Raw genomic sequence first — 15,539 nt, 5'->3', positions numbered from 1 at the left:
CCACAGGATTTAAAAATAACCCTATTTGGGGACCTGCCTGTGCGGGCCAGTGGAGTCTGGAAGCTGCTTGGTTAGTATTCATATCCCAAAGTACAAAATTTCAATGCACTTTTCTTTGGTCAAGCCCCAATTCTTCCTGATGCTTTACAAAAGTAAGTCTTACTGGGGCACCTGGGTGGCACAGTGGGTTAAACATTCTACTCTTGGTTTTGGCTCTGGTAGTGATCTCAGGGTGGTGAGATCGAGCCCTGCAACAGGCTCTATGCTCAGCATGGAGTCTGCTTGGGACTGTCTCTCCCTCTCCCTCGGACCCTCCCATTCCACACACTCTCTCTGTGTCTCAAATAAATAAATCTTATTTTTTTTTATTTTTAAAGATTTTATTTATTTATTTGAGAGAAAGAGAGAGAGAGAGCACAGGCAGGGGAAGCGGCAAAGGGAGAAGTGGCTCCCCACTGAGCAGAGAGCCTGATGCAGGGCTTGATTCCAGGACCCTGTGATCATGACCTGGGCCGAAAGCAGATGCTTAATCTACTGAGAATCCCAAGTGCCCCAATCTTTAAAAAATTTTTAAAAATAAAAAAGTATATCTTACTATTTTACCCCCTGGGCAAGGGGGGGCAGACCTATCATGTTTTTAAAAACTTCCTTAAATCATTTTCTAAGCAATAATTACAAATGTTCATTTTCTAATTTTTTAATCATCCTGGTGACTTCATAAAACTTATCGTATTGGAGAGAGGAGAAGCTACACAGGAATCTGTTTATTGAGACAACGGAGCACACATTTTTATGAGTTAGATCAATTTTACGGCAGAGACACCATTCTAGATAAACATAAAAATAAAAATGAGCTGAGACTTTCCTAGACCAATATAAATTCTCAAGCAATGACTTTTAAAATGATAAATGGTACTAGATCATATATCTTTAAACATTCCTGTACAGATGTGTTTATGCACTTTGAAAATAAATACCAAATAGTATGTTCCACTCCACATAATTGTTTTTATCCTTCTCTCTGCAGGTGCGCTGCAAGATTCTTTCCTTCTCTTTTGATATAAAGTCTAAATCCCATTGGCGAGTAGATAAACAGTATTTAAGGGTGAGTTACTTTTTTACGCTCCCAAGGTTCCATCAGGTGACAGATGAATAAATATTAGCATTAGTACCAAAACTGTGATTTTTCCTTTCTCCTATAATCACTTTTTATCACAACTTTAAAGAAAATAATAAACAAGCACCAAGAGAAATAAACTAAATTCAAACAAGCCATCCAAAAGTATCCAATGATTTGGGTCCCAGTTAAATAACTAAAGGAAATGGAAAAGGAAAATAAATTATGTTAAGCCACAGAAGGTATCAGTATGATACTACCCAGGACCCAGGAAGCCATTGTCCAGACACAGCGGCGAAGGAACACGATTTCCAAATCAGGAAAGAACTTGGCTCCAGATTAATTTTTCATCCCACTAAAAAATACCGTATTCTTACATTCTTTACACAAATATTGTAGTTTATTATACAGATAAGTAATTTATAATTTTCACGTTAACACAAATTAACAAAGATTCCTGAAGGTTTTTAAATCCCAAGTGTCTACCTTGAGAATCTAAAACCCCACGGGAACTCAGAGCTCATTTGTTTACTCACGGTATATTTTAATCCAAGATTTTTTACCCCTTCCTTCCTATACTCAACATTTTTCACGGCAAAACAAAAGAATACATATGTTCTCACTAAAGCTTTTTTAAAAGTCTAATAAAAGGCAAGAAAAATAATTTTTAAATGAAGCATAGGAAAAACTAGGGACAAAACACAATAAAAAAAGTCCATGAAATTATAATAATATTTTATGGATCTAAACGTCCTATACCTGATTGATAAATTATGTGCCCTTAATGTTTGATCAAAATATTACCTAATCTCAGGATAATTTTGTCCATACAAGGAAAAGTAATCCTATTTCATGGTACATTATTGAAGAAAAAAAACACACCAAAAACTCCTGTATTTACTGAATTAAATACACATATTGGGGGAAAAGTGAGTAACTACTATCGAGCATGCTTAATTTTCATTTTTATCATATAAGTCAAATGTAATGTTATCAATATCTACTTCTCTGCAGAAGTATTTTCAAATCTTTCCATTTCTCTTAAAATCTGGTTTCAAATTTAGATAAATCCCTAAGCAGACAAACACCATGGTATGTGATTTTTAAAGTTCAATTCTAATCTCAAAACTTAGCTTTTCCTATGCTGTATTTAAAAATTCCAACCTATAATGCCTAAAATAAGAACTCTGGAAATACAGAATCTAGATCTGTACATAATTCCCCAAGTGCTATTTATCTATTCCAGAACGGAATATGAGGTGTTCAGCTGTCTCTGATCCCCTGCACGGTGCTGCCTGCCCTTCTCCCCGTGATGCCACATAAAGTCAGCCGTAGACAAGCCCTAAGACAGAGAAAGCTGAGGGCAGGACTAGGCAATGATTCTGATATTGTTTGATGAGTTCAGACCCTCAGGTACAAACAGCCACTGTTCTCTCTCTCTCTGTCTCTCTTGCCCCCTTTGTCTCTCTCATTCAAAGTGTCTGGCCAGACTTTAAGTTGTGGGCTTCAGAAATATTTACCTTTCTCTCTTCATAGAGGAAGTTAGCAGCTGGTTGGGTGAGTCTGAGAGTTCCTTGCATTACTCTGAAATATAAAGCCTCTGACTCAGACACTCCCTATTTCCTTTTGTGATGACCATGGAAGTTTTAAATAATGGCATTAAAATGTAATTATGTTAAGGTCCTTTATAAAGCAAAATAAGAGAAATGTGTAGCCTATGTGCTACAGATCCAATTCAAAGTAGTCAAAGTAGATGTTTTAGTAAGTATAATTTAGCATGAAATTTTATTTAATTTGATATTAACATCAGTATTTTTATGTAGTATATGTAAATACATGTTGTGCTACACCTGGTATTTTTCTATAGAGGAAGGCATGCTTTTCAGATTCAACCACTGATTTTGTTATTGCTGTTTGTTGGATTCCACCTCCTCCTCGGATTTTGGTATCTAACAAGAAATACTGCAGAGCCTCACCTAAAAGGGCATCAGTGGCCCCCTAGAGAAGGGGACAGGCAAAGAGCTGGGGGACAGAGTGGCAGCAGCAAGCACTGCTCAGGCTCAGAGACATGATTTCTGTATTTGAGGGCAGCAGGTGAGCTCACTCTTTCACAACCCCCCAGGTTTTACTTTACGTAGTGTTTCTGACTTTACCTTACACGTTATTCCTACAAGCGTTTGCCCGCCCTGCCTTCATTTTAATGGCATGTTTTAATGCTAGAAGGGAACACCCTGATCGTTTAAGGTTCTCTAAGGGGAATATCCTATCAGAGGGATGGATGTGTTTGAACACATTGAACACATGGGGAGAGACCTACCTCCACTGGAAGACGAATAAGCTAGTGATAGAAACACTGAAAACTAAACAAACAAAAAAATTAGGAAAAAAATACAATTACTAACTCAAGGGAAAACAAAGATTACACAGTGAAATGTGTAGCCTACTACACTTTATAGCTCAGCTGAGGGTAATATTCTCTTAGTTGTAATGATTTAATTTTTTTTTATTATAAATATGAAGTATCGAACTAAAGAAGTCTCATGATATATCTCTGTAAGGACGCCAGAGGAAACTGTGGGTAGGAGTCGGGTGGGGAATATAGGGTATCCAAGACGCACAGCTGCCTTCCATGAGAGGAAGTCTACAGCGTTCGTCTTTAAAATAAAATGCAAAAAAAAAAGCAGCATTAGCATGGTATTTAGATGTCTGGAGGAAGATGCAAACCAGCATTAAAAGCACTTGAGATTGGAGATAAGTATACACCTATGAAATCACCACCACAATCAATCATACTTCAATTAAGTGGTTTTAAAAACAAAAGCCTTGAGAGTTGTTTTTCCTGTTATGTGAGAAGCAGGGTGGGAGGGGGAGGGAAGAGGGCACTGCTGGTCTACTTGATCAGCTCTGTGGTCTCATTTTGACTCCTCACTGCTTAATCATATCTAAACTCCCAATAGATGAAGGATAAAATACTAGATCTAGGGTTAAGTTCCAGCTTGGCAACTCCACTAGCCATATGACCTTGAGCCCCCATTTTTCTATCCATAAAATCAGAATTCACTTCGATTCTAACTTCATTTAAAGACATATGAATGTATGCGTACATCTAGAGATACTGTATACTATACCATATATATATATATATATATATGGTATATACTATATACTATACCATATATACTATGTATATATACCAGCATAGCATATGGTGCAGGAGAGGCCCTCAATAATTTTAATCCCCTCCATGCTCACTTTGTCCTGGCTCTATTATATTCTATGTGGTTACATACAACGTAAGAAGTTGGATCACCTCCACTGTTTGAATATAGCATTTTACCTTCTGGAATCTGGGGTTTCCCTGCTATTCTCTCTCTAGTGTGATAGTTCTACCCCTCTGAAAATAATACAATGATAAATAATACATGGACAGTTTCATCATGGGAGGAATGGAGAGCACTTTTAGGAATAATGGGCAGTTGGGAGTGCAAGCTCAGAGTTAAGAGGTGGGGAAGGGACCTCTGTTGGCATGGAGGTTGAGGTGTGAATGAAGAACCAGGGTGCTCAATTGGTTCCAATTTGCCTGAGACTTTCTTGGTTTGAGCGCCAGAAGTCCCACATGCCAGGACCCCCTCAGTCCTGGTGGGATGCCCACTGGGACACATTTCCTCCATTCAGCCACAGTTCGCAGACCACTGTTTATCTAGCACACCTCAAAACTGTGCTCCACACCAGGTCATGGTCATTCGATTCAAACTATCTTGAGACACACAAAATGTATTGCTGACACCCAAAATACGTCCTCACCTGCTCGTGCCTGAAATCACCGTGACAGGACACATGGGGTCCCAAGCCACAGTCCGAAGAGAAGCACAAAAGAATACATACATTACGATTCTCTTTATGAGATCAGGCCAGGCAAAATTGTATTTTTAAGGATGCTTACATAAGGGCACACTATGTTAAGCGAATGATTGCCTTTACAAGCTCTACTTACCTCTTATGGGAAGGGAAGGTTTTTGGTAAAAGGATGAGGAGGGAGGCTTCAGAGATATTGGCAATGTTCTATTCATTAAATTGTATGCATATATTGAATGTACTTTTATGTATCCAAGTTATATTTCATAATTTTAAAAAGCCAATCAAAATATATAAGGAAATAAAATACCTCAGAAATAGGATCAAGTGCATTGTTTATGACTGATAACTGGTCTATTCCTGAGGGCAGATTTTGATGGAGGATGGGCAGGGGACCCTGCGCTGAAGATAAACACAGTGGCAGTGAGGTAAAGAATAGGATGCGAAATAAGACTGAAGACCAGACAGACATGGTGCATGATGGGAGACCAGGCATCCCAGTGTTCCCTCCAGGAACCCCCCAAACCTAGCAATCCCTCCAGAGAAGTGACCTGGAGAGATTTCAGACCTCTGCATGTGATCATCGGCCATTTTTTACATGTTTCTTGAGATTCAGCAGTGAGCGTACCTCTCACCTACAGCAGCAGAAACAGAGGCAGCCTTTTGAATATGCAAATCAATAATGCATTCACACCTGCCACACACACACACACACACACACACACACACACACACAAGTGATGAAACTCTGATCTCCTTTCTCAAAGTGATGCATTCTCATTCACAAAGAAAGTGTTTCCACACCACCCTGGACCGGTCAGGCCTACATGTTTTTCAAGGCACTTAGGAAGGGGACAAAGAAGAGGGGTGCTGAAAGCCTGATTTACCACTGTCTAATAAAAAGAAACAAGCATTTCTAAGCTTAATATTTTCCTAGAAACCTTAGAATTAGGTTTTAAAGGCTGTCCATAGGTGCGGTCTACACCCTCCCTGCCCCAGCAACTGCTTATTGATGTGTAGACTTAGCTTCTGGGATGAATTCCTGTGACTCAGAGTAAGCATGGGCCCTAAAGAAGCTATTAAGCATTAAGCCTTTGCACCAAGTTTCAAAATAGTATGTGACTAAGGCGATCATTATAGGGTTCACTCAGTTTGTATGCAAATCAGATTTAAAGGGGGAATTTGCCCATCTCTCTTCTTTACAATGCCAATGGTTTTAATGTAAATATACAAAAAAATTTCAGGATCTACAGTATTTATTAGCCTGTCTCAAAACATACCCTCTGTTGGTGAGAGGGATCCTCAGTAAACTAAAGCAAGATATCAGGGACTTCTGTGAATTTTGTGTGAAATTTTATTGCAACTTGTCATTGACCTCTTGTAGTCTAATTCCTTTCAACCTTATCCTGTGTAGATGTGCTTAGCATAAGAACCTAAAATAGAATTTAATACAGTATCTTCATCATTCCTCAAACTCAGATGTTCATCTGGACCCCAAACTATATTAACTGGCTTCTTTCTGTACTGTCCTCCATCCTTCTCCTACTTCCTCTTCATCCCAGTTTTTTCTGGCCTGGAATCTTCCAGAAACACATCTGTTGGGTTTGTAATCTCACTTTGCTTCTCTAGATGCTTACCTGAACTGAGCAGCTTCAGAGAGAAGCTGAAACTTGGGGTGTTAGTTCATTCTTGTCACCTGGCCAGACTCTTCTCCACCCTTCTGATCTGGCAATGAATGGAAAGCCACCTCTGCAACATCTAGATCCTCCCCACTATAATACAGGCTACAGTTCACTGAAATGGGTTTGCCCCTTCATAAGTGGCCATGTGTAGGCAAAGGTAGGTTAGGGCCAATTGGTTGCTGAAAACTTTGCCATTAGAGCACACCACACAGGGCAAACCTCTCAGACCTCCTTCCCTCCTCCGGAGCTTTGTACTATCACTTTGCTCTGGCTCAATAAACTTTGCTTTGCTGCCCACCAAACACAACAACAACAACAACAAAAGAAACAAAACAAAACAAAAGCCAAACAAACATACCACCGTCCCTTCCAGTCCCAGTACTAGCATCACATGGTTGAGCTCTGTGCTACCTGCATCTGCTGTGCATTGGAAGGAACCGCAAGCCTGGTTTTTCTGGCTGAACGTTTTCCAGCAGACAGCCAATGCTTACCCAAATGACTGGATCTTCTTCTTTAAAAAGCTACTGGAAACCAAAGGCGCCACAATCTCACAGTGGCTTGTCAATGTTATCTAGTTTTGTTTCTTTCCAAGGAAGAAGAGGAGCCAGCTAGCTTATCCAAAATTAAACAGTCATTGTTCACTTCCATGATGGTTTATGAGTGCCATAATAGTAGAGAAAAATAAAGTCACAAAAAAATCCCTGAAACTTATTTTGATTTAGTAGTTTCAATAAATTTTCTGGTGGAGAAGGGTGTTGTTAATACAGAAAACAGGATTACAAATGGATTTCCTATTCTCCGTGTTCTGATTGCATGGAGCTGAAATATGTTTAGCTCTATATTTTTTCTGTCATCTGCCTACTGTAGGCATAAAGTACTTTCAAGGGTAAAACAGCCAGCAGGTAAAAGGTAAGGGATCCAAGTGACACATAAACTGGATAATCCTCCCGGAATTACCATAACTAAAATTCTTCTCACCAATGTTTTTTTTCTCCACTTTAACTCAGACAACCCTCCTACTACTGTGTTTGCAATAGTCTATTTAGAACTAACCAATCCCAAAGTGACAGAAGTCTGAGAAGGAAGTTCGGCCATGGGAACTGGCATGTCACATCAATTCTTCTCTCTTGCCATACAATGATAACCCAAATTTCCATAGGCCTTACCAGTTCCTGAGTACAGATGAGGTCACATGAATTTTAATAACCTAAATTTGACTGTCTCTTGTCCTCACTTATTTACCCAGGACTGAAGCCTGGTATGATGTTTGAGTGTTCCCAAGGAAAGAAGTTCACTCACCAGGTAGAGCCACCATATAAGCCTTCCGTATTTCTCTTCTGTTCTGGGATCTTCATCAACACCCTCAGTCTCAAGGATCCTTGAGGATCCCTCACCTTTGTTGCTGCTCAATGAAGGAGCACCGATGTCCCCACCAAGAATATTATTTCCTGGTGTCCTCACAATTGTCAAGGAGGGGGGTTCAACACCTTCATTTGGTCCCATGAAGAAATGGGAAGAAGGTCCCTTCATCACTCATACTATACTTTATAATCAGGCATCTGGCAGAGCTGCATCTCCCGGGATTTATCATCTCAACAGTTTCTTCGGCTGATGCTTATCCTTAGGACCAGGTGAATAACAGAGATTCTTCCATTTCGTTTTGTTCTTTTTCACTCACCCATGATGCCCATTGATACCCATGCATAAACATCCTTTTGATTGGCTTCTTGCCTCAATTAAATTAACAATTATAATTATGCACATAATATGACCCAAATATGTCTACATTGTCTTTACTGTTATTACTGAACTTTCAATCTTTAACATTTTATATGAAGGCTTTATCTGAAGCTTATTCTCCTGTTACTATCCTCAAATAAACTGCTAGGCATATCTTCTCTTTAAAGGCATACACTAAAATGAATAAAATGCCCACCTTTCCCAACAGAAGGCTAGGAAATAAAGTAATCTATCTTGACCGAAGTCATTCTTCTTTCTTCCCTCAAGTATATGACAGTGTCTGATATTATATTCAGCATTAAAAAATGCTATTGAATTAATGAAATGACCTAGGGTAAAATAAGTGTTATGACAGAAAAGCAAACAAGCGGGAGCTCTGAGAGAGAAATAATTAATTGGAAGTGGGAGTCTTAAGTAGGCCTCACAAATGAGCAAGGAACTGATCTGAATCTTGAGAAATGAGAATGAGAAGTATTTCAGGGAGAGAGAACAGCCTGAGTAAAGGTGCATGGGAACTAGTGGACATGATGTGTTCTGGAAATAACTGGCAAATACCTAGTGAGCAGGTGTGGAGGGGTGGAGGCATGGCAGGCTCTGCTGCCTGGATGGATGACAATGCCATCCACACAGACAAAGAATCCAGCAGTAAGAGTATATGGGACAGAGGAAGAGATAACAGGGTCTGCTTCTGATATACTGAATTTGAGATGCCCATAGGACACCCAGCTGGAAAAGTAGTTGGAAATTCAGGTCTGTATATAAAAGAGGTGGTTGGTGAGACAGACACTAATTCAGAGTCTTTGACACCTATATGGTAATTAAAACTATGAATGAGATCACCAGACAAAGGTAAGAAAAATAAAAGCTCATTGGTAAGGTCCTCTGAGAAATTTCTACATTTACGAGATAGGCAAAGCAAGGATCCAGACCCCTAAAGGGACTTAAAAAGGCCCCGCAATCAGCTGTGGCTAAAAATTAAATATTTGAAGAAGAATCAAGTAGTACGGCTACATGATTTTTCTGCAGTAACAACAGGAAGCCCAAGAGCAGCACAGAGGAAAAAAAAAAAGGTTGGGTTTTGAATTATAAATGCAGGTGATGTGGAATTGAATTTAGTGTTAATGAGAGTGCGGTTAAAATGGTGGACCTCGAAGCCCAGGTTCAACAGAGCATAGTAAAGAGAGAGCATGACCTTCTTCCCAATTTCCCAGAGCAGAGATGGTTCCAGAACCATGGACATCAGCACATGAGGCTCCTGCCCCAAACTCCTGCACCTGCAGCGAGCGCGGTGAGCCTTGGCGGGCTCCCTGGGAGATGAACCATAAGACTACGCACATTATTATGCTGGAAGACAAGATGTTAGTAAGCATGGTTAATGGGAACGTGGGCCACACAAAGGTCAGTAAGTGTGACTGGGGTAAAGAGCTCAAAACTCTAGAAGTGGATCCTCTCCAGCCGCCAACAAGGTCCACATGCACTCAGAGGAATGGCCTGCAGAGGAAGACAAGAGGCTAGGTATTAGATGGTATACCAACCTGAATGTTCAAGCCAGGGACACCTGGAAAGAAAGATCACAAATAGTAACTAAGACCCAGATGCCCAAGTCCTCTAGAGTTCTCAGGACATAACTAAGAGCCTGGCAGATGGGAAGTGGCCAGGATGGGAGGGAAAGGGCGGATGTAGGTGTTTAGATTTTCAAAGGAGAAAGGGCAATAGAAGAAGATGAAAAATGCTCTGAAAATGTTGGTGGGGAGCCAGAGAAAAGCTCTTACCTTGTCCTCTTGCCCTCAGATAAGGAGATCATAGGAAATAGCTTCCACTTGAGAAGGGTTTGAGGCAAGTACTGGGAGTAAATGCAGGATTCTATGAGGTATGGGTTGAGGAGGCTATAAACCCTGGTTAGAGCTCTGTAGTTGGGCTAAGAATACACCGTTTCTGCAGTGACAGAATATTAATACTAAAGGGTGTAGGAAAGGGTGTGGATCTAGAGTGGTGCTCTGAAAGGGGAATGGCCTCGAGATTAGTGAGGATTTTTCCAAAGAACAGAACAAAAACTCTTTATCATGTGCCCTCCGTTAGTCAGATACTAAAGTAGGTACTATAAAAGCACATAAATAGAGAATGAAAAAAAAAAAATCCCCGTCTTCATGGAATTTTCAGTATACTTAGGGTTAAAAGACATGAAAATACATTTAGAAAATGAAAACTAGAGAGCGGCATAACAAATTATACAGAGCCTAAGTGTGTAGAGTTTAAAGAGGCTGAGACCCTTGCAGGCTGAAGCACTGTGCTGGCAGCACGGATGACGCCCAAGAGCCGGGTTCTGGAGAACAGGGACGTTTAGAATGAAGAGAAGTGGGAAGGCTACTCCTGGAGAGGATGTTCACATCAGAAAGAACGGAAAGCATTAAAAGGGATACCTTGTTAAGGATTTGTTTCAAAATAATCCCATGTTGTGGCAGAATGAGAAAGGAGTAGAGATGAAACAAAGGATACAGATGAAACGAGACTGGCCACGGGTTGCTTAATGTGGAATCTGGCTGATGGATAGAGGGTTTGTTGTGGACTATTTTCTCTCTTTCTGCCTATGCTTGAAAAATTCCATAAACAATAAAATAAAATTTAAAAATTTCAATTGGAAGGATGGTCTATGAAGAGAGCAATAGCATACAATTAAATCAAGGTTAAAAAGAATAATAATAAATAGTCCCTAAAAACAGAAATATACATTTCATGTCCTGACTGCCTATGACCAGTTTGGGTGCCTTACAGCATTTGCATGCAGGTCAAGTTCAATAGCTCAACAGGAGAGGCCTTCGGGAGGCCCCTGAGGACTGCGCTTTTGTGTTTTGGACTGTTTCCTCTCCCCCACAACTACCATCATCATCTTCATCATCGGGTACTGCTCAGTGAGCTCCTGGAGCACGCAGGCAATAATCCGAGGTCTACAAATGGTCTCATCAAGACCTGCCTTTCATTTCAGGTTTATATTCTGCAATCCAGGTGCTTGCTGAATTCTCACTAGTAGGTTGGCAAGGATTCAATTCTATTGAATAAGTAGGAAAGAACAGATTGGCGTGTGGAAAGGCAGAAGCAAGAGGTGAGAAGAGAGTAGGAGGAAAACTGGAAGGAAGACCTGCAGACCTCCAAAATGCTTGTTCTTCTCACTACACTCAATTGTCTCCTGTTTACTGACATACGATTGTTTCACCTTTTCTCCCTGAAGTTTCTCTTTATGCAAGTGAGATGGGGAAAATCCGGTGTTACAATAGAGTTATGGCTACTTCCTTTGAAAAGCAGTGAATTCACTCTCCATCGCTTCTGCCTCTTACTCAGCAACCCTACTTTGGGAGGTTATTACTAACGACCATCAAGAAGAATAGCAATAAAATATCACTTAAGGGAAATTTCCTACACATCCTAAAACAGGTTCGAATATTCTCTGGAAGCTTAAGTCATTTGCTTTTCATTTGGCTTGGTGTTTTTTTGTTTGTTTGTTCTGAATTGCAGACATTGAAATTTGTTACAGACTGTGTTTACCGAATCTAATCCTCTAATCTAAGTTATGTATTTGAATAAAACCTTGAGCAGCAAGTTCCATGGCTTAATTTCATGTTGTGTCATGGTTAATTCATCCTAAATGCTTGAATGTTAGGTCTATTTTTATTTTTTGATGTCTTCTTCGTTGTTGCAGGATGAGCAGGATGAGCAGGGCACAGAAGAATTCCATTAGTCTACATCTCCTATTTACACGTCAATATTTACCCTATCTTTCCTTCTGGCTCTATCTCCTCCACTTCCTTCTTCCCTCTTTTATTTTTGAAATGAATAATCTTAGCTCTCACCTGGCCATAAATACCGTGATGGAGTATTCTCCTCAGACATTTAAATGAATGCAGTCAATGGAACTTCCTACAATCTCTTCTCATCAGAATTTCAAATATTGGAGGCCTTATTGGTTTTCACTCATTTGCACCATGTCATTTTGTCACATCCTTATGGCCACAAACAACAGAATAATGAATGGTAAGTTCCCAAAGAACTGAGTCATCATTATGGCTTATTAGTAACCTTTTCTATTTGAACTCTAAGTTCTCTGATACTTATGAACAGACTGAGACAGGGAGATTTCCCAAATAAAATCCAGTTCTAGTTTCTTTCTTTCTTTCTTTCTTTCTTTCTTTCTTTCTTTCTTTCTTTCTTTCTTTCTCTCTTTCTTTCTTTTATAGAGAGAGAGTGCACATGTGTGCACTAGAGGAGAGGGGCAGGAGGAGGGACAGAGAGAGAGAGAGAATCTCAAGCAGGCTCCACACCCAGCACAGAGCCCAACTTGGGGCTTGATCCTGAGACCCTGAGATCAGGACCTGAGCCGAAATCAAGAGTCTGGCACTTAACCGACTAAGCCACCCAGATGCCCCCAGTTCCAGCATCTTAAGAAGCATATGAGACTCCACTTTTCCATCTAAGAATGCCAACTTCCCAAATAAATGTAATAATTGGTCCCATTGGATTTCCTGAATTATTTTTTCACCCTAACTTGAATATCATCATCTTTCATGAAAAATATTTTTCATGAAATATAATCTCAGGCTCATTAAGCTTTGATCAATTTCAGGGGCAAAGTTGAATGTAAATGATGTATAGGCATCACCCACTTCTCAAAAGTTTGTATTAAGCCACTTGGCTTTATGAAAGACCTGCATTAGTAGCTGTTTTTGCTCACCAAAATAAATCCAAAGAGGATTTTCTTTTTTACGAAAAAAAGTAAAAAATGAAAACAGTGTTCAGTGTTTGTTTTCCAGGATCCACAGCCACTGTAGGGGCAGCACAACGCCGCTTCCTCCCCGCCTGCACCCCCCACCACCACCCTGAGAAGCAGGGAGAGGGGTACCACAGGGTCCTTCCCCGGGAACCACACTGGGCATCTCAGCAGCAGCCCCAGTGCTGTGAACTGCATCTATGAGCATCTGGGCTTTGTCTCCATTTATTTTGTGCATCTGTGTCCGAAGGTATCAGGAATGCCTAAGAGAGGTTATTTTTGGATCAGGGAAACTCAGATATTTTTCCATATAAATTAATGTAATTGCTTTGCTTCAGGCCATCCCAGCTTACAAAAGGTTGGCAAGGGAAACCTGTATTTAGTTTTTCTATAACCTTTTATTTTCTCATCCATTAACATCATGGTTCCGGTTCTCACTAGGCTCATTAAAACTATATTCTAGCTACATTCCTCTACTTGCAGTGTAATTTTAAGATCTTCACATTGATTTTAATTAAATTTGTGAATTCAGTGACCTGGGAGGTAAACATAAATCCAATTCTGCCTTTATTTAAGATAGATACATAATGAACTAAATGAAATTTTAGAGATCACTTAAATCTAAATCTCCCATTTTATAATATGAGAAAACTGGGACTCAGAAGTTCGTGCTTTTTTAAAATAAGAAACATTTGGGGGACGCCTAGGTGTCTCCGTTGGTTAGGCATCAGAGTCTTGATTTCAGCTCAAGTCATGATCTCAGGGTTTTGAGACCCACCCCCGTGTTGGGCTCTGTTCTGGGCGTGGAACCTGCTTGGGATTCTTTCTCTCCCTCACCTTATCTCTCTGCCCCAAACCACCCCCTCGCCCCAAAAAAGAAACATTTGGAACTATATCCCAGGATGCTTGAGATTTTTTTTCTTATTGAACCATAATTTCTTCCTGGGTACTTCTGGCTTTTCTGCAAGCATCCCCCATTGCTCCCTCTGAGACTTATTCTGAGTCAGAAGTCAGAAGTTAATATGGCTGCCATCTTGATTTATGCATGAATGTGCCCAACATAGATTTCTGCTTCATAGCTAGCAGCTCATCAGTTCTCATAAGGGTCTATGAGAAATAGAGAATCCCATATGATCTCATAGGAAACTAAAGTAAACCAATTCAACTCAGAGTTGTTTCCTCACCATTTTTGGAGTAATACTTTCCCAATCCATGTAAACCCTTAAAGAGGGGTGCCTTTTTGAGTGGAGGTGTCAAGCATATAGAGATTCTGGTCTTTAAAGAAAAAAACTATGTGCAGGGTATATGAAACATAAAGAACATATGAAATGAGTATAAATGAAAGACAAGTCTATGAAGATAAAAGCAATAGTTTAAAATTTCTTTTGTTATGATCATTTCATTTCAAATCATGTTAATTTAATTATGGATAAAATATAAACAAACAGAATAAAAACTGGGACCACTGGGATCCAATCTGTGCAAAAAGTCACATTCAAAGAAAACACACATCCCATTCCATATATTTAGGCTTCCTTAAAGAGACCATTCTAAAGATTCCACAAAGGATGCCACATAAAAAGTCCCTCCTAGATCCTTTTTAGATATCTCTTCCCATCTCCAAACTTTCACTCAGAGCAGCAGCTAACCATCCTTCCCTATATCACGAATCCTCACCACAACTAAGCCCCACTTTCCATTCACCCCTTCCTCTTTTGCATAAGTCCATGCTTTCCCCAACCAAGGAACACCATGTGACAGGAGAACCACCCGCTCCTCCCCACCATGCAAAGTGCATGCACATCTTTTGGAAGTTCAGCTTTTCTCCCATTCTGACTACATTTCATGAGACTATCATCCCCTTTGTTCTGGTAACATTCTGTGGGGTGTGTGTACATGTGTGTGAGAGAGAGGAATGAAAAGAAAATAAGGCCAGATGCTAAAAGATTAAAACAACATAATCTTATGGATATCTATGAACTCTATACCCTGATACTGGAGAATACACTCATCTCAAATACCCATGGCTTATTCATAGAAATTGAGCATATATGGCATCACAAAGAAAGAATCCATCAATACTTTCAATAAGGGAAAATACTTCAAACAACACCTTCTGATCGCATTGCAACAAAACTAGAGTTTACTAACAAAAACGAAGCACAAAAGACTCTTCCACACGGATAGTTAAAATCCTTCCATTCACTCCTGGGTGAAAGGGAAAGTTGATACTGAAATTACAAAAAAAAGAAAAAATTAATGACAATGGTTTCCAGTTCCAGTCAAAATAGGAAAAACATACCGCACCCTATTTTTCCCTACAAATTACAACTAAAATCCCTGGACAAAGGCCATAAAGGAACTATGAGAAGACTCCGAAAGGAGA

At 39.9% G+C, this 15,539-nt stretch overlaps 1 protein-coding gene across 2 annotated transcripts in view; it reads right to left on the bottom strand.

Annotated features, from left to right (window-relative positions):
* The window catches only part of SERPINB7 (serpin family B member 7), a 54,539-nt gene that overhangs the window by 25,499 nt on the left and 13,501 nt on the right, over positions 1-15,539 (bottom strand). The window contains exon 1 of one of the 2 annotated variants that reach the window (XM_002926361.3): positions 2,638-2,685. The exons of the other annotated variant lie outside the window; for it this stretch is intronic. The gene's annotated coding sequence lies outside the window, so the exon portion shown is untranslated. Of the gene's footprint in view, positions 1-2,637; positions 2,686-15,539 lie in introns of those variants that run through there. 2 annotated transcript variants of the gene reach the window in all.

This window comes from Ailuropoda melanoleuca, chromosome 14 (assembly GCF_002007445.2).
Source record: "Ailuropoda melanoleuca isolate Jingjing chromosome 14, ASM200744v2, whole genome shotgun sequence".
Classification (NCBI taxonomy): Eukaryota; Metazoa; Chordata; class Mammalia; order Carnivora; family Ursidae; genus Ailuropoda; species Ailuropoda melanoleuca.
This window is presented reverse-complemented; position numbering and strand designations above follow the sequence as displayed.